At 42.0% G+C, this 22343-nt stretch overlaps 1 pseudogene; it reads left to right on the forward strand.

Moving 5' to 3' along the window:
* Positions 1-22343, forward strand: part of LOC111157109 — a 171932-nt pseudogene that overhangs the window by 25966 nt on the left and 123623 nt on the right.

Consider the following 22343-nt stretch of genomic DNA (forward strand, 5'->3'; position numbering starts at 1 on the left):
CTGCTCTGAAACTCCTGCGCTCAGCCTACTGCCGTATACTTCCTCTCAAATGTTCTCTCCTACAGCACGTTGTAAAACATCTTAGATCGCCGTTCCCTCAACTGTAAAATGAGGACTCAAACCAAATCATCCCTTGGCTTCCTGCGAAGATACCGCGCATGTATTTCCAAGTGGAAAAAAATGTATCTCATCTGTAAGGTTTTCAAAAAGATGTGGGTATGTCTCCCTTCATCTCACAGAAATTACTCAGTAAAGCTATGGATACATCTTGTTTACTCTCACAGAAATTATTTGGAATCAGCTCCGGCTCTGTGACCGCCAGCCCCGCTGCTGCATAAGGGTAGGAAGATGTGGAGCCGCAGGCTCACTGGTCCCGGACAGTCCGAGATGGGAGCTGAGCCCCGCCACGGACAGCGTGTCCAGTCTGTCAGTCCAGTATGACTGACGGCACCCGCTGAAGACACCAGACTCCTGCAAGGTCTCAAATCGTATCGGTGTCAACACGGGCCTGACTAAAGAGAGCATTAGTTACGGGAAAATAAATCATTTTATTCCAAGCATGGAGTTAATAACACGGCCAGAGGGAGCTGCGGCTAATGGGTTTTTCATAGTCAACCCAACCAAAATCTACCAAGTGAGCTGTATGCAAGGGAAGTGGGAAAATACTAAAACGGGAAAATGGAAACTTTAAATAAAGTACAGTCCACACACTTAAAGAACAAAATCAACAAATAAAGATGTAATTCATTCAAGTATGTCAAACTTCAAACGGACCATGTTGTTGAAGAATAATGCTTGTAACAAGCAATTTTTTCCTTCAGTGTGCAATGGAGCACTTTGATTTGGAAGTTGGGTGCTTCCAAATAACACGGCCAATGTTGTGAGGTTCATGCCTCGCCCCGAAGTAACTCAGTAAAACTACAGGTATCATATCAAAATGGGCCATGGAATGATCACGTGCACGAAACCATAAAACCTCTCCCACTTCCTGTCCTGTGGTTGAACAGTGTCTGAATTTCCTTCCATGATCTTGTCTTTGAGGCAAGTCAGTGACATTTTGAGGAGGATTAAACTCATGAGAACACGATTAATTATCCAAATCAGTGTAGGGCTCCATTGTCGGTTCTATTAAGCAAAGAAAAATCACTGAAGACAATGGTATTTGGAAGAATCACAGTGGTCCCTCCTGGCTGATTCAACGTAGATCATTTTCATGGGGCCATTTTGTTCGAGGTAGAGGGCATAAGTTGCTGCTTCTTCAACTTCTTTTCACTATCACCTTCCTAAGGATCCTTGCTAGGCATTCTTTTCTCTACTTGCCGTTCCCAATGAAATTTTAACCCCTCCGATATTCTGTATATTTATTTATGTATTGTAGGTACACCTGGATTTTACATATAAAAGAGTGTGAATTTTTTTTTTTTACCCATAAGAACAGACTCGTACCCGTCAGTGATGATATTGGTCCCGCTGAGAATGCGTGGCATGGATGAACCACCCAACAGCCACGGAAAAAGCAGACACCATGCAGAAGTCTTCTTCAATGTCTACAGCACTTGCATATACTTAATATGATGTGAATGACTAAACCACCAAGGGTCTACTTCCAGTCAGATATGGTATCACACTATAGAAAAGTGCCAATTTATTTACTTGAACATGATAGATCTCCTATCGGAACAAACACTTCTTAAGGCAAGCAGTACCTCATTTTCATTTTTGTGTTCATCAAAGATCAAGAAGCGCAGTGCAAAAGTCAGCTCTTCCTGAATGGATGGAGGGAGGGAGGGAGGGAGGGAGGGAGCGAGAGATGGAGGACGAATGGATGGAGAGACAGATGAATGAGTGAGTAACGGACCTAACAGGATACAGAACAGTATTTACAAAAGCTCACTCATCCCTGGGAAGTGAGAGGATGGGACTGTGCGTTGGTAGGAAGGAACATCTATCGAATTGTGTATCCCAGGACTCAGTAACAGATCATTTCTAAAGCAGATTGCATGCCTGGGCTACACTAGATGGGCAACCAAAGTCGGTGTGGTCAGAGGAGTGTATGTGATGCAAAATCATTCTTTTTGTGTGCATGACCACGAGCCATTCCCAAGCACCCGTGCTGCCTCTTTCGCCTGACGAGCTTATTAGAACTCACTTTCGAAAGACACTTGTATTTCTCTATTTGATAGACTTTAGTTTTTACAGCAGTCTTAGGTTCCTGACAAATGAGCATAAGGAACAAGGAATTCCCATATGTCCCCGCCCCAACTCACGCATAGCCTGTCCTGGTAGCAACACCCCCTGCAAAACAGCTTCATGATGTGCCTTTAGACCTTCACGGACACATCATCGTCCCCAAAGTCCACAGGGACCGTGAGATGCTCTCCTGCTGCTGCACACTCTGTGGGTTGGGACAAGGGTAGAACGCCATGTAGCCAACATGATGGCATCATACGGAATGGTTTCATGACCCTGACGACCCTCGGTGCCCTGCCTGTGCATCTTTCCCTCCCTGCACTGCCGGGCTACTACTGATCCCGTCCATCGTCTCCTACACAACACAGAGCTGGAGACATACAGTATGCGGGCTTTTTACACCACCTTTCCTCACCTACAATAGTCACTGAAGTTTTCTCCCGATGTGTTCACGGCTTGATAGCTCATCTCCTCTAATGCTAACTAACATTCCATTGTCTGAACCTATCAGTTCATCCATGCAGCTACCGAGGGACATCTCAGTTGTTTCCCAATTTTGGCAAGTAGACATAAAGCTGATAAGAATACCCACGTACAGATTTCTGTACGGACACAGAGCAGAGGCATGAACCGTGAAATCAAGCAATATTGTTCTTTCGTTGTTTTGGCAGAGTTTTGAGGCACTTACCAAAGTCATAACCCTGGCATCAAAAATACATGTAACACACACACACACACACACACACACACACACACACACACACCCAAACATGACGTACACACACTTAGTTTTGCCATAGAAATGTATTTCATTTAGTTTGTATTTCTCGCTGGAAGGAACAGATTGTCACAAAGGATATGTTTTCTCTTTCTTGGGGAAATAAATGAAAGCCCGTTAGAGATTACGAGGATTCCCCTTTTGTAGGGTGTGTCTTTAAAGTCTATATTTTCAGGTCAAGAAAATTGTTAGGCAAAAGTGAGACTTGACTTATTTTGAAATACCTAGTGTTTCTAGAGTCAAGACTGACTATGAAAATTCTATTAAAATGCAAACTGTCCACAATAAAATCACAGATTTTTGTTGGGGATTAGGTTCCCTGATAATTCAAAATGCTGTCATTTTAGAGCACTGGTGTGTTGGTTTTTTTGATAAATATCAGACAGTACTGTAAATATATTTCCTCTACCTTATGATTTTCTTAATCATACTGTTTTTAGCTTACTTTATTGTAAGAATGCAGCATATAATATACATATATCATTAAAAAAATGTAATAATCTGGGGCACCTGGGTGGCTCAGTCATTAAGCATCTGCCTACGTTCAGGTCATGATCCCAGGGTCCTGGGTTCGAGCCCCACACTGGGGCTTCCTGCTTGGCGGGAACCCCGCTTCTCCCTCTCCCTCTCTGTCTTCCCCTGCTTGTGTTCCTTCCCTCACCGTGTCTCCCTCGGTTAAATAAAATCTCTAAAAAACCAATGTACTAATCTACTGTTTATGTTATGGGTCAGATTCCCATCCACAGTAGGCTATTAGGAAAGCTTTCAGAGAGTCAAAAGTTATCTGTAGATTTTCAGCTGCACAGGGGACCAGAACAACAACTTCTGCATTCTTTAAGGGTCAAGCGCCACTGTCCTTAGCACAAAGAGGTCAGAAGAAACTTACCTTCTCTCATCAGTATGATTTAAAAAGAAATCCTCTTTCACAAATGGAAACTAGCACTAGGTGAACAAATGTTCGCATATCAAGTGATCCAAAAATAAAATGTACTCTTTTTTTAAGATTTTATTTATTTGACAGAGAGAGAGAGACAGTGAAAGAGGAAACACAAGCAGGGGAAGTAGGAAAGGGAGAAGCAGGCTCCCCTCTGAGCAGGGAGCCTGACCCGGGACTTGATCTCAGGACCCTTGGATCACGACCTGAGCCAAAGGTAAATGCTTAAAGGACTGCGTCACCCAGGTGCCCCAAAGATAACATTTATTTTTTAATATTTGTGACTTTCCCTTAACCTCTTTGAAGGAGCTGTAAAATATATTATTCCATGTCCCTTTTTTGGAATGTACATAAAACAAGGGACTTCTTATCTTTGTAAGTATTTCTTACAGAATACCGTTTTATAATAAAAGAGGAAACAGGATAATACTTCTATTAATACTTCTATAAGGCTTCTATTCGACCTTAAAGCTCTCTGAAATTAAGTAGAACATAAAATGGAACATAAAATAATGTCTCAAAAGCATTGCAAATTTGGAATTTCATGAAGAAAACTAATACAAAATTAGATTGACTATAGCATTCCAGATGATGTCAAGTAAATTGAAACCTTTTTTCTTTTTGTGACTCATTACCTCCCCACTCTGCCATCACAAATGAGACTGTCAATTACTATTTTTGGAATTATGTTAATGATCTGAATGGTATTTGCTGGTATTAAAACTTCTTCAGAAGACAACACAATTAGGAAAAATACTATGACAGTAAAGATTTCCAGAGCAGACATTTGATGAGGAAAAAGAAGATGACAGGCGTGCACATTCCGTTAGGATTTCTAAGTCCTCAATGCAGTAACTGTCAATGATACGGCTTCAAGCAGGAAGCAACCTTTCCAACCCCTTCACATCACAGAACAAGCAACAGTTTAAAAATTGATTTTTAAACTAAAAGGTACTTCCCAGAGGAAAATAAACTGTCGTAATTATCGGGAAAGGAATTTTTCTGCAGAGCATCTTCTTATCCTGTATTTTTCTGGGTTTAGTTTTCCCTCCCCTTTGGGGAGTTCCCAAGTTGTTTTAACCTACGAAATATGGCGCCTTCTGAAACCCAGCGAGAGACGTCTGAACGTGATGAGACAGGGAGGCAGCCCTGCTTCCGAGGGAGTTATTAACGGGCAAAGACCGGGTTCTGTGTCTTGGGTCTCACTGTGCGTCCTCCTAAGGAATGAGAAGGGTGAGAGGGATCCATTGCCCCTTTCTACACTGCGTGGAAGATGGGGAAAATGTGTTTTTGAAGACAGAAACCTGAGGAACCAAGGAAAACTGAAATTATTGATGAAGGCACTCATGACGGGAGGCCGAGCACGCCTGGGGCCCTCCCCAGCACCTTCACCACCACGACCCAGAGTCTCTCCTTTATCCCTGATTTCCCCCTGGCATGAACTGCTGGCCAGTCCCTTCACGAAGAGTGGAAGCCCTCCAATGGCAGTGCCACGAAAAGAGGAAGTCAAGTCCGGCTTCATCACCTAGGATCTGCGTAACCCGGTCCAAACCAACCCACAGCGGCTCTGAAGATGAAAGGAAACATGAGTGCTGAGAGTGCGCCAAGTACCGGCTGAATCCCATGTTCAGACAAGGGGCGTTCGTATGCAGGGCAAATGGGGGTTTCCATGACAAGTGATGGTCTTATCAGTAGACAAGGTTGATCCCATTTTCATCACATAAAATCATGATTTATCATCTCATGATCAAAGAGATTGTTTCTCACAGCACTGCAAAGGCAAGGTAAGTTTAGCATTAAGAAAGCACTGGTTCCTGAGACTGGGATGATGTTTGCTTCTTTGCAAGAGCTCCTCCGTCCTACAATCTCTTCTGAACATTTCCTGAAGGCTGCGTCATTTCAGCCGTTCCCTAGGGCGTGCGAGCCAGGGCCAGTCACGGCCTACCGCTGACCGCTGCATCAAGTAAATACGGTGTCCAGCGCTAGGAGACCTTTGAATGACCAGTAAGAGCATTCCAAAACATGCTTCTCTGCCCCACCACCAACCAAAAAAGGCTATCCCAAGAGGAAATGGCCAGATTTCTTGTGGGTATTTCCTGATCATTTTGATTTTTAAAAGAAAAAATTTGAAGATTTTATTTATTTGCTGGAGAGCAAGAGTTGAGCAGGGGAGCAGTAGGCCCCACTGAGCGGGGAGCCTGAGGCGGGGGCTTGATCCTGGGATTCTGGGATCATGACCAGAGCCAAAGGCAGATGCTTCACCGACTGAGCCACCCAGGTGCCCCCTTTCCCGATCATTTTTAAATTCACCCACTTGAGGTTCCCATGAAACTATGACAACGATTTCTTTAAATTCTTAAGATGAAAACCTTAATGGAGGTGAATATTTTAGATAAGAATATTCCCTCAAAATCATCCAGAAACCCTAGGTAGAGTGTTTTAACTTTATCTTCACTCATTTTATGCTTTCATAAAGCATAATTTCATAAAGCTTAAGGCAGTAATTAATTTTTGAATAGAGTATACCTGGTTATCAAAAATACAATTCTACTGAAATATTCTTATTACCAAAATTTACGAGACACAGTCGTTTGACCATCACAACAGTGGAAGTCTTAACGTTTTCAGGCAAACCTGGTACCAGAGAGCTGTAGCTAACTTCACAGCAAGATGGATTTTGTACATAAAGCGACTGTATTTGAATTTGTCCATAAAGCGATTGTATTTGATGATATTTTGTTAACAGAAAAGGAGAAAGTGAAATATTTCAATTTCAAAGACACCACTTAGAGCGTCTTTTTCTTCATTTGCAGAGCAAAGAAAATAACAGTTTTCTCTCTGACGAACTGCCTGTGAAATTCTCTGGAACTTATTTATTTCCAACAGTGTCTGGTAACAAATCTTTCCAATGACGATCAGCCCATCTTTCCCAGCAGAGGACTCCTAAGGTGGCTCTGATGCCAATTCAAGAAATAAACAGAAAAGGTTTCAAGAGTGCTTGGAGCCATGATCACGTTTTTGGAATCCACGTGTCCAAGGAAAGTACTCGTTCGCAGGTGCAAGTTCTCACATACCTTGTGAACAGTCATCCCGGCAGGTGGACTGCATTCCAGAAGCCCTTGTTTGTAGACGTGAGACTGAGGGGTGCTCGGTATTCAGGGCGCGCAAAGGGAAGGTTGTGAGAGGTCAAACCTTTCTGCTGTTCCTCATTCTCACTCTCCTGAAACACGTCAGGAATGGGGAGGTTTAAGGACCGACCAAACCTAGGAATGCCTTCCCTCCTGGAAGGACCTTGAAGTTTTGAAATGGAGGTGTGCCTAGCAAGAGCATTTGTACAGACACCGTGTGCGTGCCGGGCTCAGGACTTGGAAGCTGGCGGCTTCCAGATCCCTTCCGCAGGTGAGCGTCTGTTGCTGGAATGGTCCAGGCCCCGCAGGAAGGAATGTTTCACGGGGAGCACGTCTGCACGTGACATGACCTGCATGGGGAACGATGTGAAGATGCTTGTCATCCTACGTAAGTAGCAAAGTTCCTCTGTTCTCCAATAGGGCCATCACACAGCAAATACGTGTCTTCTGGGAACCAGAAGACTCCTACCCCGGCCACACTGCACTACACATTCTCTTCCCTCGTTGCGTGTTCTCTTTCTTCCTCTGTTTTGTAGAAAAAGACACACAAATCCTCGGAGTAGCTTGCTAAGGCAATTCCATCTGCCGCACGAAGGAAGGACAAGAAAACAACACCATGGGGCACGCCGCAGCAGATTCCAGAGGTTGTCCCGTGAACGATTGGTAGCAGCAAAGAACTGAGTCGCTCAACAGACTGTTTTGATTTAAACGTCCCAATCGTATTTATGCTCGTATTTATGGTCGCTGGGGAAATGGTTCAGTTGCATTTTTACCTGAGATCGTTCTATTTACGTGAGTGGCTTTCGGACACTTTAATTTCCCCTCCAGAACAAGTTCTGTGCAAAGATACACCCCAGGGATTATCTTTTTGTTAACCCTGGACCTGGCCTTATTTAGCCTTGTGTTTCTTTCATTGTTCCTGGCTTCTTCCAGGGAACAGACCGCTTGTGGAATGCAATTTGATGATGAACTCTTGCTTATGTCGTCCTCGGCTTTCAGAATGTCGTGAGCGTGACTCTGCTTCTGCTGCTTCTGGCATGGCCTTTCTGCTTTATGCCGGCCTCCCGCAAGCTGGCGCATCCCGGTCTTTCTCACCTTTCTTCCCCGCCTAGTGTTAGACGTGACTTTTGGACCCGAGGAGCAGGGATGGGCTTAGTACGTTAACCTCCCCTGAGTGCCCTGTCTCTGGACTGGATGTTGTCCTGAACTCACATGAACACTGATCACTGATATATGTGCTTTCCTCCTCTTCATCTGATTTTATAGTTTTCTGCACGTGTGCGTTTTTGGTGAGGCACCGTTTACAAGCAGCGGAACACACAAATCATGAGTGTGATGGTCAGTAACTCCTTGGGGAGAAACCAGCTCCAGGAACTGTGAGCCAGTTCAAGATGCAGAGAACGGGACCATGACCCCCGAGACCTCTGGTGGCCCCATGCAGTCAGCACTCCCAGCCAAGTCTCCACAAGTTTCTGTAGAATGTGCTGTGGGAGTTTATCACACCCTGTGTGGTCTGCAGCAGCATCTGGGTTCCCTCAGAGCACGACTGTCAGCATTGCTTGGTTCCTTTTGGTCTCTAAGCACTACCCTGCTGTATGAAGGCATGACAGCTCTTCATTCTGCAGGTAATGGCCGCTCCGATCATTTTTGTTTTGGAATCAGAGGCTTCTCTCTATATTCTCATCGACCCGTTCTGTGGAGGATGGCATTCATTTCTTTAGGGTACCCGCCTAGGAGCGGAATAGCCGACTGTTTAGTGAGCAAATACTGATAGACTGTCAAGTAATTGCCCAAACTGTATCATTGTATACTCCCACTAGCAAAACACAAGAGGTCCACTTTCTCTGGATCTTCCCCAACACTTCCTATTGTCAGGTTTGGTGTTTTTCTGTTTTGTTTTGTTTTTAATTTTTAGTTACCAGCTGAGTATGTTCTGTTATCTCACTCTCTCTTTTTTTTAAAAAAATATTTATTTATTTGACAGAGAGGAACAGCGAGAGAGGGAGCACAAGCAGGGAGAGTGGGAGAGGGAGAAGCAGGCTTCCCGCTGAGCAGGTCCATTTCCTCCAGTGTGGGGGGGGCACTATCCATCCATTGGGAGCACCAATATAAAAACAGGGTAGCGGGGGAGGGATAGATGTGCTCTCTGTTCAACCAGAGACTTTCCATCTCCTGCCTCTCAGGCCTCTGGGTTTGGAACCACCCATCACCTCTCCTGGGCCTCCAGCTTGCACAGGGAACATCAGAGGACTCGGCCTCTAAAACCACAGGAGCCAGTCCCTCGTAACACATCTCTTTCTCTTCATTATCAATCTCCTGTTAGCTCTGTTTCTAGGGAGAACCCTGACTAATGCATTACCTTTTCCAGTGCCCTAGTTTTCTTTTTGGTTGGGGCAAGTCTGCTATACATCCTGTCAACTGAGCTTTTCTAAATTTCAGGAATCCCAGGTTAATTTAGAGGAGCTCTTTTCTTAGTATTCAAATGTTTGTTCTCAGGCCTAACAATCTCTAGTTCCATTCATATTTATGTGAACCGTTTTTCTTACTTCTCTAAACATCTTCTACCCATCCATACTATATTTGATATCTAAAGGTTGTATGATGTATAAGAAATCTCTCTGTGAACTCCCACCACTGTGGCTTTCCTTCCTGGGCACCCAGAAATCTCAAAGTGTGAGCTCACTGCTGATCTCAATCATTAGAATTTCCGTGGGCCTAATCTAAAATACATTCTTTCAAAATTCCATAGCCACTTGTGAGAACAGGTATATTATTTTCCCATTATTTTTGCACCATTCAATTTTTATTCTGAAATGAAAAATATGTAATCATATTGCAACATTATATATCACATTGCACATGATAAGTAGGTAAATACAGCCCGTTATAATGGCATACTTAAGACTGTATCTGTTACAAGGCATATGATACATTTTATACATATTAGATAGCACCTATGTTAAATCGGAATCATTTTAAAGTTTACTTTCTTTTCTTGCATTGTTTTTCCTGTATTTGATAATACTTTCTATGACGACACAACACCCTATCAATTTTCTTCTTCAATTCCCAGAAATAAGCACAATGCTATATCACAACAAAAAACATATTTTAAAATGAAATGTTTGAACTTGTGATGAATTTTTTCATTCTAAAATTGTATACTTTTATGAAATACTTATCAACAGTCTGATGGTCTTAGTGTTCAACTTTCCTTTACTCATTCTATTAGGATAAACTTTTCTGGTGGGTGGATTGGAGGGTCTTGATAATAAAATTGTAGCTTGGGGTAAAAGTTAAAAGAAAAAGTTTTTTCTTTTTTCCTTTAGGCATTTATGGAGTGGTTTGAATTTGTACTTAACTAGAACAATGTATAAAGGACATCTCCTGATTTAAGCCAGGAGTTTTAACAATCAGAGCCCAAGCAGACATGAAAGCTCTTTGCTTTGTTAGGTCCACTTAACACAACCCAAAGGGAGAACTACCGTGGATCACTTTGAAGTGCCTCCAACGTTTAATCTTCCAAAAATGGAACTGACACCGAACTCATTATGTAATCCCAAATATCAGAATGCCACTGTTTCTACACAATTTTTATCGTAACACCTTCAAAAACATCTTCATTTTATCATCCTAAATGTCTGGATTATTTCTGTTATCAGCAATATTTCATCCATGGCAGGGCTTAAAGTATATTATCCAGGAAATACAAGTTTACACAATCTGTCACTCAAGAACACTTGTGGATAAGTTAGATAGAAAGTGAAAATGATAAAAACTGTGTAAGAAAATCAAATCTGGCTCTTCTCATTTGGTATCATGCTCATTTTCTTCACAACAAGGTCCGCCTTTTTAAAAGTTCAAGTACTAGCTTTCCAATGAATATTTATATTCATTGATACTTCAACAATATAGAGTGTGGAACAAACAATGGAAATAGGCAGCTTTACAAATGTTTAAAATCATTTGAATTGAATTTTGTATACATTTATAGGCAAAAAATAAGACCTATGGAATTTTTCATGAAGTAAAACAGTGAAAAATGACCAAAATAGAGTCTTATTGATTACGATTTTCCTAAAATTTTCATCTCTCGTTGTTTAAGCAGCAAACACTGAAATGTTCCATCATTCAGTTTTAGGTTGTGATATAAGCTGTCTAATGTATTATACAAATTCTGCTGGCAAGTTCTTTCTAGCTGGGTTAACTGCTCATCTACTCAATTTCTTCATGACAGTGCTGTTCTGAAAGCATCTTTTTTTTTTCTTTAAGATTTTATTTATTTATTTGAGAGGGAGAGCATTAGAGAGAGAGATCGTGAGCAGAGGGAGGAGCAGAGGGAGAGGGAGATGCAGACTTCCCGCCAAGCAGGGAGCCCAATGTGGGGCTCGATCCCAGGATCCTGGGATCATGACCTGAGCTGAAGGCAGATGCTTAACCGACTGAGCCACCCAAGAACCCCTCCCTCTCTTTCATTTATAATAGGGAGATTTCATAACGTTTCCAAGGCTCATCTGCTTTTGGTTCTAGTCTCATAAATTCACCTGTGCATGCTGTGCAAACATTTTGAACCATGCTTTAAATACTGGTGTCTCCTTAACACCAAGAAGGCGGGTGCATCATGCAGGCTGGCTATTTTGAGCCAACAAAACATTAAACTCAGAACAGGACACAGCAGAACTTATACACGGCCTTTCAAAATATTTCTTCACATTTGTGCAAATGTCCCAAGATTATTTTATGAGAGATTATGGATTTTCCAGTTTCAGCCTCCAGATCTTTCCTCCAACGCATGTCTGAAATGGCTCTTATTCCTGGCAGGAGCACAAGGCGGTACACCAGCCAGAACTTCCATATCCCCACCACCCTATGCACAGGGATGTGAAACTCTTTGTGGCTGCAGAGGGATTACACCACCTGCAAAACCACACAGCATGTTCTTCAGGCTCACATGTATACCTGTGCAGCAGCCCAGGTCCCTCAGGAGCACGGCTCACACATGCAGCACTCCCCCCACCTGCTGTGGTCTGACTGCGTGACCCATCTCGGGCCAGTGCAGGTCTTCCTGAGCTCACTGGTCTCTCCTCCTTCACTAAACCTAAAGGACATTGTCCCGTCCTCATCTGGTCTTACTTTTTAACAGAACCATCCCTGTTGGGTGACATTTCCTTCTTGAAAGATTACTCTTCTTCCATGTGTTGGGACGGATAATTTGGGAACATTAAGGTTGCTTTGGGCATGTATAAAATATCCTTAAACTCTCAAAATGTTGAATTGATTGAAGGCCACCAACCATACTCGTTCCCCATTTCAACTGCCTTTCATGAATTATTCAGTCATTTCTACAGAGTAATGTGACGTTATTCTCAATCTCAGGACTTAATCTTAAATCAAGGAGAGTAATCCATGGTTTCATCTAAGCATTCATTGAAAACCTGTCCTTAGGATAGTATCTAGCACATAATAGCGTCTTTATAATTATGATGTCCATTTACTGATCATACTTTAAAGACACTGTTGAAAGACCCTATTCCTGGCAATGGAGAGATGAATCAGATATGAATACTGAACTTGAAAGAGTAATGTCTAATAAAGAAATTGAAACATATATGACAAAAAGCATTCATTCCTATACTACACACACATGTGCAAGCATGCACACACACAATTTATAAAGATAAATAGCACCTATAACATGTCAGGTCCTGTCCTAAAAACAGACATGGATCATGTGACTATGGTCCCTACAATATACTGGGGCAAACAACTTAATAAAACCAGGCTAACACATACGAAGTTACAACTCTGATGAATTCCCTGCCGTGGCAGGTGCATGGTTCTTTGACAGCTCACACGGGAGCTTAACAGGAGCATTCTTTTAAGAAGGGACACTGATTTGGTCTCTAGTGTCTGACTAAGAGGTAATGATGGGTGGAGGGGAGGCAAGAACAAGAATGGATTTAGAAGACATGACATGGTACAAGAGAAGCACAAGAAAAGCATGACTAACTCATAATAAATCAGTCAGCCAGAGATACAGAATCAACAGAATGTATGTATATATATGGAGAGGCAGAGAGAGAGAGAGAGAGAGAGATCGTAAGGACATAGTTCACCTGATTGTGGGAGCTGGAAAGTCTGATCTCTAAAGCAAGGCTGGAACCAACCCCCAGACAAACACGAAAGAGTGTTGGGTCCGAATCTGGAGGGATGGCTGGCATTTGAACAGAATGGTTTTGGGGTGTGAGCAGAGGGACATACTCCCACTATTCCAGGGGAGTAAATTGGGGGTACACAGGAGGCACAGAAAACAATCCAAACCAAGAGTGTGTGAAGTCAGTCTTGGGAGGTGAGAATGGAAAAACATGAGGGGCCAGAATGAGGTTAAGGAGTTTGGATTAATTCTGTAGGCAATGATATATATATTTTTTTGAATAGGAAAGTGACATTGTCAAAGCCAGAGAGATGGAGTTCTGTGCAGAAGATGTATTTAGATAAAAAACAGTGACTGAAAATAGATAACTCATTGGTACATGAATTATTTAAGGAATAGAAAGAAATTTATTGCACCTTATATACCTTTCCAATTTACTAGGTAACTCAACATCTCTTTCCAAAATGCAATTATTAATTTATTTCCCTCAACAATGGTGTCTCATCCTTCCATGTCCTCTCATACTTATGAGACATTTAGATTTCAGCCAATCAGTATTTCAGCATAGCTTAATTTGCATTTCCCCATTAATAATGCAAATGAACATCCTTCCTTATTTTTGTTGGCAATCTGTGTTTCTTCTATGAAACACTTTCTATTTTGCTATTTTTCCTTTGACTTGTATGAATGTTCCTTATTGACGTGCAGACATTATTTATCCATTTTGAAGAAAAATTCTTCCATTGGCAATACGTTTTGCAAATATTTCTTCTCAGCTGTGACTTGTTTTTTTTTTTTTTTTCTCTTGTGGTACCATTTTCATAAACTGAATCATGCCTTATGTACAATAAAATCCACTCATCTCAAGTGCCACGTTCAGAGAAGTTTGACAGATACCTTCAACCCAGTAAACCATTTATATTTAATGTGATAACTAAAGTAACCATTTATATTTAATGTGATAACTGAAGTAACCATTTATACTTAATGTGATAACTGATATGTTGAGGTGTAAGGGTCCCATCATGCTAGTTGTTATCTATCTGCCTATTCCTTATGGCCTCTTCCTCTTTACCTTCTCTTTTGGCTTGTTTTTATGATTCCATTTTCTCCTCTTTTTAGGGTATCAGCTATAACTTTTTTTTACCTGAGGGTTGCTGCCAGATTCGTACGACGGATCATTAACTTATTATTCTCTACCTTCAATGCTATTATGCCTCTTCACATTTAGTATAAAAACCTTAAAATAGTTCACTACTTTATTCCTCATCCTGGAATTCATGCTGTTTTTGTGCGTTTTACTTTTACAGGGGTTAAAACCTCGTAAGATATTCTTATTAACTTAGGTAAAACAATCGACTGTATTATAAAGATATTTAGACAATTAAAAAATCATACATTTACTGGCATAATTGCTATTTCCAGTGCTTTTCATTCCTTTGTTTAGATGCACGTATTATTCCGATAACTGACCTACACCATACCAGCTTGGGCCTAATACCACACTCTTTGTGACTTCTCTTTGTTTCCCCCAGTTCTGTTTTTCTCGCCTCCTGATCTTTCCTTGTATCTCATTCATATTCTTTTACTGGCTATTTTATGGGACTTAACTTACAAGTTTACCTTAACAAAGCCTGGAATTAATGATTATCTTCACTTTTATTCTACCTGACCTGTTCTAAAATCATATGTGTAATATCTTTTGAGAGCTAAAATTTAAGACAAACCATCAGAGACTGTAGACTCTGAGAAACAAACTGAGGGTTTTGGAGGGAGGGGAGGTTGCGTGAGTCTGGTGGTGGGTATTAAGGAGGGCACATATTGCATGGAGCACTGGGTACGGTGCATAAAGAATGAATTTTGGAACACTGAAAAAAATTTTAAAAAGAGAGCTAAAATTTAATAAACAAAAGAGTATAGTGGGAAGATTGACTATAAAATCAGATAGTCCTGCTTTTTAAAAAGACTTATTTATTTTAGAGAGACAGAGAGTACATGAGTGCAGGGGAGGGGCAGAGGGAGAAGGTGAGAAAAATTCCAGCAGACTCTGCATTGAGTATGGAGCCTGATGTGGGGCTCAGTCTTATCACCCTGAGATTATAACCTGAGCTAAAATCAAGAATCGTTTGCTCAACCAATTGTGCCCACCAGGAGCCCCAGATAGCTCTGATTTTTTGACTAGAAACTTGAGTAAATAAGTTATCTTCTTTGAGACTTGGTCTTCTGATATATAAAAGTGGGACATAATATTTAATTGCATAATTTACAGGATAGGATTAAAAGGCACACAGCAAGTGCTCATAAGTGTTAGTGACTGTTCCTTTCCTATAAAATTTAATGAGGCAGATTTTAATAAGGAATAATAATAATAGATTTTATCTACCTAATTTGAAATACTCAAGATAATACTGAAACACATTTCTAACAACCCATGATATAATGTGAACCTGACATCATGGTTACACAGAGAAGAAAATACAAAAACAGTGCTTCAGTGAATTTAAGAATGAATGAATACATGGCATTTTAAGTACCAATAACCTACCATCCTTTAAAACTAGAGACAGGATCATGGAAACGAGTCTATTTTCATCTTATTTGTCAGATTATCACACTCGTGCCTTTATTTCAATTGGATTCAGTTTCTTAGCCTATGAAATGCAAATACTGAATTATGATACCTTTCATATAATGTGGATTTCTAAATTTGGGGGATTCTCTAATTTGACTTGATAATTTGGGAAAGTAAACTATATGTCTCATTGTTCAGAGAAAGCGTGAATATGTCAAACATGTCAATCCATAATATAAACCCACAGATGTAATTTTAGAAATGATGTTACTATAAAGGAATATGTTATGGAAATACAACTACTCTCTGTGTTTTAACTATTTTTTTTTTCAGTAGAAATCAGTAGCTTCCTGCTTAGAATCAGGAAGCACCTTACTTACTGTGCTCTGACGTCTTACAAAAACAGGTTTTACTGATGTACGTTACAAGGCTGTCAAGTTGCGTCTTTCAAACAGAAAACTGCACACTTTGATGAATATTTTTTATTTCTCTTCAGAATGCCGGTACAGTGAGGCCTCCTCTATCTGACAGTGCGCCAGGCTGTGCCTTATTAATTGCTTGTTCACGTTAGGTTTACATGGTGTCGGACATTACTGATTTCCTTCCTGATGAGAGGTTGAACCCATTACCGTCCCAACTCATGATGATTTCTGCAGATTAGCAACTACAAATGAAAGTATGTTGTTACCAGTTGACTGAATGCCTCAGAATATGACACATTTTTAACATCAAAGTAAAATCGTTTTATCTGGTTCTTTTTCCAAAAACGCAGTACTGTTTGAACACCTTATTACAGAAATTGTTACAGTTTCCCCTACTATGGCTTGCTCTTAACCATACCAAGTGGAATAAATTAATAATGTCCCCAAAGAAATTTTTGGCCAGCACATATCTGTATGACCAAACTGAAGCTTCAGTTGAGTTTGTTGTCTTGCTGTTTTGGATTTGATGTTTTAAATCTCGTTTTATAGCATAATAATGAACAATTTTGGGGGGTGCCTGGGTGGCTCAGTGGGTTAAAGCCTCTGCTTTCAGCTCGGGTCATGATCCCGGGGTCCTGGGATCGAGCCCCACGTCGGGCTCTCTGCTCAGCAGGGAGCCTGCTTCCTCCTCTCTCTCTGCCTGCCTCTCTGCCTACTTGTGATCTGTCAAATAAATAAAATCTTAAAAAAAAAAAAATACCCATTCTCATCTCCACTCAACGTAGAGGACAGAGCAGTCTTCAAAACAAAACTTGGAAAATCAGTAGCAGATAATGAAGAATTAAAAAAAAAATAATGAACAATTTTTGTACCACTGAATAATGAATGCTAATTCAGTGATACTCAGGTTTGTGTACAAAACGAATTCTATTTTTATAGAATTCCCATTGCTAACTTCCCCCCAGATTTGAAGATAAGCTCAACTTCTCTGCGTTGAAGGAGCTCCACTTCAATTCCTTTTCTTAAATTTTTGCACCTGTTCTTCTACCCTTTCAGGAAAATAATAAAATTGTGAAATGGCATTCTAACGTCAGCAAAGCTGTGCTTTCCCCTTTTCAACACTGTTAGCTTTCTGCAATACAAAGTCCTCCTCTACTGTAAAGCTAAAACTGTTTTTGGAGTTTGCTTTACAAGATGATTTTTTTTTTAACCTATCAATGCTTAACCTCATCAGTTTGGCAGCACTGGAAACCACGGACTACGCTTCTCTTTGATTTCTGCTTTTCTCCAGTTTCCCTGCCTTCTGTCATACTCTGTGACTGCACTTTCTAAATCTTTCCAGCTGGATCCTCTCTCTTCCACTCCCACCTGCCCCTTAATGTTGACACTGATCCAGGATTTATCAACAGTCATCATCCTTCTCTCTAAACTCTTGGCAGTATCACCCACCTCCATGGCTACAACTCCATCTCCCAGACAGTGGCTTCCTCCCCTAAGTCTCAGATTTTCCTTCCAGACTTTTCTTTCCCAGCTGCCTCCTTTCTCAACTGCCTCCATCCCCATCAGGCTGTGCCCGCAATGACCATCCTGAATTCTGCTGAGGAGAGAATTCCTCTGCATCTGTCCACACATACTCCCCTTCCTGGAGTGTGCCTTGAATATGAGCACCACTAAACACCCCCTAGCCCTGAAGAAATGCAATCTTGCGTTCCTCTGATGCTCTCTTTTGAGGTCTACGGAGCCAGCTGTGACTCTGTCTCCACGCTCCCATCTCGCTCCCCATCCTCCCTAACAGCACTTGTCTGGGATTCACTACCTGCTGGACTTCTCCTCATTTATCTGTTTATTCATCCACAGGCATTAACTGAGAGCCAACAAGGGGATTTGTGTCACTGCACACTCTACATAGAGAAGAACTTTAGGGGGTAAGAGAAAAGAAGAGATAAATGCAAGTAAACACACAAATATAAACACCAGTGTGAATGCTTGGAGGAGACATGTGTAGGGCAATAGTGGTGCAAGTATGGAACCAGTGTGTATACCCACGAAAGCTAGCCAGGGAGGTAAGATTTAAGAAGAGATTTAAGGATGAGCATAGATAGGTAGAGAGGGAGACTGCAGGTCCTTAAGAAGGACCAGAGGGGCCTCTGGGTTGCACTGTCTGTTAGGTGTCTGACTCCTGGTTTTGGCTCAGGTCATGATCTCAGAGTCATGATTTCAGGCTCATAAGACTGAGCTCCGCATTGGCTGTGCTCAGCATGGAGTCTGTTAAGGATTTTCTCGCCCTTGGCCCCTCCCTGTGCAAGTACGCTCTCTCTTGCTCTAAAATGAATAAATTATTAAAAAAAAAAAAAAGACCAGAACACCTAGCTATGGAGGGCAGAGTGGGATAGGTGGAAATTTATAGATTGTCAGGGACAGGATTATAAAAGTTCTTTTTTGGGGTGCCTGGGTGGCTCAGTCATTAAGTGTCAGCCTTCAGCTCAGGTCATGATCTCGGCGTCCCAGAATCAAGCCCTGCATCGGGGTTCCTGCTCAGCAGGAAGGCTGCTTCTCCCTCCCACTCCCCCTGCTGTGTTCCCTCTCTTGCTATCCCTGTGTCAAATAAATATTTAAAATATTTTTTTAAAACTCCTTTAAAAACAAAAGTTCTTTCCCAACTATGTTAAAGAAGTAGAATTTTATCTTAAAGTTAATAAGGAACCACTGAAAGAACTGAACAAAGGGATTTATGTAACATTTCTTTTTGCTGCTCACTCCTATAACTGCCTGGAGTATGATTTGGTGTGGGAATAGTTGAAAGATACAGAAAGACATAATTTGGAGTGTGTTACTGTAATCAAAATTTAAAAACTGACAGCTGGTGCCATGCGGAGGTAGCTTGGAGAAATAATAAGGAGGCAGAATCTTAGGACTTAGAATGTGATTAAACATCAACTTATTAAATCTAAGGGGGAAGACAGAAGGTGCAGATTTGAAGGAAATAATAAACTGGTTTTGAGAATCTATAATTCAAGGGACTCTTGGTAAAACCACAGGAAAAGTCTAACAGTTTCTGGGTTATAAGGATGAATAAGTTAGAGGGTTTCATGACAGGGCTAGATATTTGGGACTTTTCCAATCAGCGGTATCTGTGTGCTACCGGGAACTTGAGGTTTTGGGAGAAAGTTTCCATTACTGGAAAAATATGGAATGTTTCTCAGTCTTAAGGGTGAAAGTGTAGCTGAGAACACCACTCTGCTGAAAGCACGATTTACAGGAGTTTGTAAGGAAGTACATCTTGAAAAGAAAATTGAGATGGAAGAGCCAAAGAAGTAGAAGGGGAAAAAAGCCATCCCAGAAAATGAGAGTAGGGTCACCGGGAAGAGGTCAACAAAACGGAGCCTTCCCCTCTGACTCGGATCTGCCTGCCTCCACATCTCCATCAGAGCTACCCCCATCATCCTCTGCCCCAAGCCAGTCTAAACAATCCCAAGGAGATCCTCTTCCTCCAGCGGAGGGCTCTGCATCGTATCCCATCGTACGAACCGTGATACGGTTCTGGCAAAGTTCGGGAATCGGCTGGGATCGAGAAACTCCTTAAGTCAATATTCAAAGCCTCTCTAAACACTTGGCGCCAACAATTTGTACGTCTTGTAAAAAGCAATCCCCCGTGCCCCTTTCCTCTACCTGTGCATCCAGGTCTGTGGGGACACTCGGACAGAATTAACAGTTTTATAAGCCACTGTGTCCAGACGCATCTGTGAGTACTTCTCCCTGCCCCACTGGAGATAGGAAAGGTTCACTTGAGTGTAGTGTTTTTGCACTTAATAAATGAAGAAATTACTGTCAATTTTATCGTTTTAAGCAGTGAATCCCGCCCGTTATTTAGAATTGTAGAAATTTTAAAAGGCAAAGGACTTCAGAGACCCTTTAGCGCAAACAACTCATTTTCCAGACAAAACCAAAGCCCAGAAGTTAGACATAAACACCAGCTCCCGATGTGGTGCAAAATGGAAGTGAAAATTATTTCAACTCCTGTGATTACTGTGATTTTGGTAAAATCCATACTGAGAGATCTCAGATAAAGTGTCATAAAGTACAATATGTACGAAAGCCTTTTGACTGAAATATACTGAGAGTTGTCTGTAGTACAGAATAAAGTGTGTTACTTAGACATATAAAATTTATTATGATTACCTTGCAAACCAGACCTTACAGGTTAGAAAAATACACGCTTCTGGTTTAACTTTTGTCTAATTTTAGGGATTTGTAATTGCATTTACAAAGTGCCTGGTTTCACCCAGTATCTTAAAAACATATTTAAATTACTTCAGGGTCTTAAGTGACTGACAAAGGTCAGTTATGTGTGTCAACACTGATAAAGAAATTAGTCCCAAACCGCACAATTTGCCTTCAACAGAAACAGCTATTTCTTGCAAAGTGGAAGAAAGATAGTGCTATGCGTTAAACCACAATTGCCTTTTATAAATATCACTGCCTCTCGGAAAACATCACTATAGCTGGAAAAACCATACCCACGACTCACTCTTGATCCCCGAAACGACATTCTGTCATTCTCGTATGTGGAGTACTTCTTTCTGAGTCAGTGGTTTTATCCTGGGTGCCCTTTACAGCCATATTCCTGGGTGTGGAAGTGATGTAGAACTTTTTATTACACTTACAGCCAATCTGCTGATACATATGCTATATCCAACGGTCTCCTTTCTTGAGAAGAAAGCCCTACTTTCAATTTGCATGTTTCGAAAGTCATACGCTTGAAGTTTTAAATCATGTGGTTTTACAACGTTAGCTGGTGAGTTACATGTAATCTTGGGAGGGAGAAAAAATCGTATTTTAATGTAAATGTAACTTCATGGGCCCCCGCTGTCATCTTGGATTTTGCAAAACAGAAAATGAGTTCCTGTTTTTAATTTACCTCCCGGCGGTCTCTCGCTTATGTTCTCGCTGACGGTCTCTAGAGAGAAAGGGGAGGCCTTCAAGTAGGTAGGTTGTCTGCAACCTATTAGTTCTAGAGCTGAGTGTCGACACTCGGCTGCCTACTTAAGCAGAGAAGAAGGTAATTACCCAGTTAACAGGAAAAATAAAATTTGACCCAAATTATCAAAGCGACTGCTTTGTTTGAAAGAGGAGACCGGACTGGTCTGTATACGACATGGAAAGACTGAGAGATAAACGTCCGAGGAGGAGATCAGGTAACAGCGCCCTGCGAGGACATCCCCGGCGCGCTCCCGGGACAAAGTCCCTTACAACACTGTGCTAACAAGGTCAAGCGTCGGTCAGAAACCCCTAGCGGGAGGCTAACCGTGCTCTGACCCTGGCCATACGCTGCGCGTTTCACTTCAGCTGGTTCACAAGTCACGGCCGGAGAAAGCGATGCTTTACGACAGGAAAACAAGTATCACACAGGTAGGCACAGGCACGTCACTGCGAAAAGGTAGACGTGGCTTTACCATATAAGCGCAGGTAACTGGGACATAAATTATAAAGTCATTCCATTGCCACGGACAGTTTCCTCCATACGGATACTGTGTGGAGCCGGTTCTTCAGTCGGCTCTCTGCTGGGCTGCCCACGGACACCCACTTAAAATCGTATGTTTTTGTCTCCAGGCGCACAGACTTTCTTTAAGAACGTGAAGACTTGGCCCTCTGTGTCAGGGAAGTCACCCAGACCATCCTTTCATCGTGAATGTATGACACTCCAAACTCCTACCTGCGCAGCAGCTCACAGCCCCTTTGTGCCACCCAGGTATCCTCGAACCAGGCTAGGGACTGTCACAGTTGCCCAGTTCTCCCTGAACCAGGCTGGGGACCGTATGGTCACCCAGGTATCCTTGAACCAGGCCGGGGACTGTCACAGTCGCCCAGTTCCCCTCTAACCAGGCTGGGGACTGTCACGGTCACCCAGTTCTCCTCTAACCAGGCTGGGGACTGTCACAGTCGCCCAGTTCTCCTCTAACCAGGCTGGGGACTGTCACGGTCGCCCAGTTCTCCTCTAACCAGGCCGGGGACTGTCACGGTCGCCCAGTTCTCCTCTAACCAGGCCGGGGACTGTCACGGTCGCCCAGTTCTCCTCTAACCAGGCTGGGGACTGTCACGGCCGCCCAGGTATCCTCGAACCAGGCTGGGGACTGTCACGGCCGCCCAGGTATCCTCGAACCAGGC

The sequence above is a fragment of the Enhydra lutris genome, unplaced genomic scaffold (genome assembly GCF_002288905.1).
Source record: "Enhydra lutris kenyoni isolate GAN:26980312 unplaced genomic scaffold, ASM228890v2 scaffoldscaffold52, whole genome shotgun sequence".
Classification (NCBI taxonomy): domain Eukaryota; kingdom Metazoa; phylum Chordata; class Mammalia; order Carnivora; family Mustelidae; genus Enhydra; species Enhydra lutris.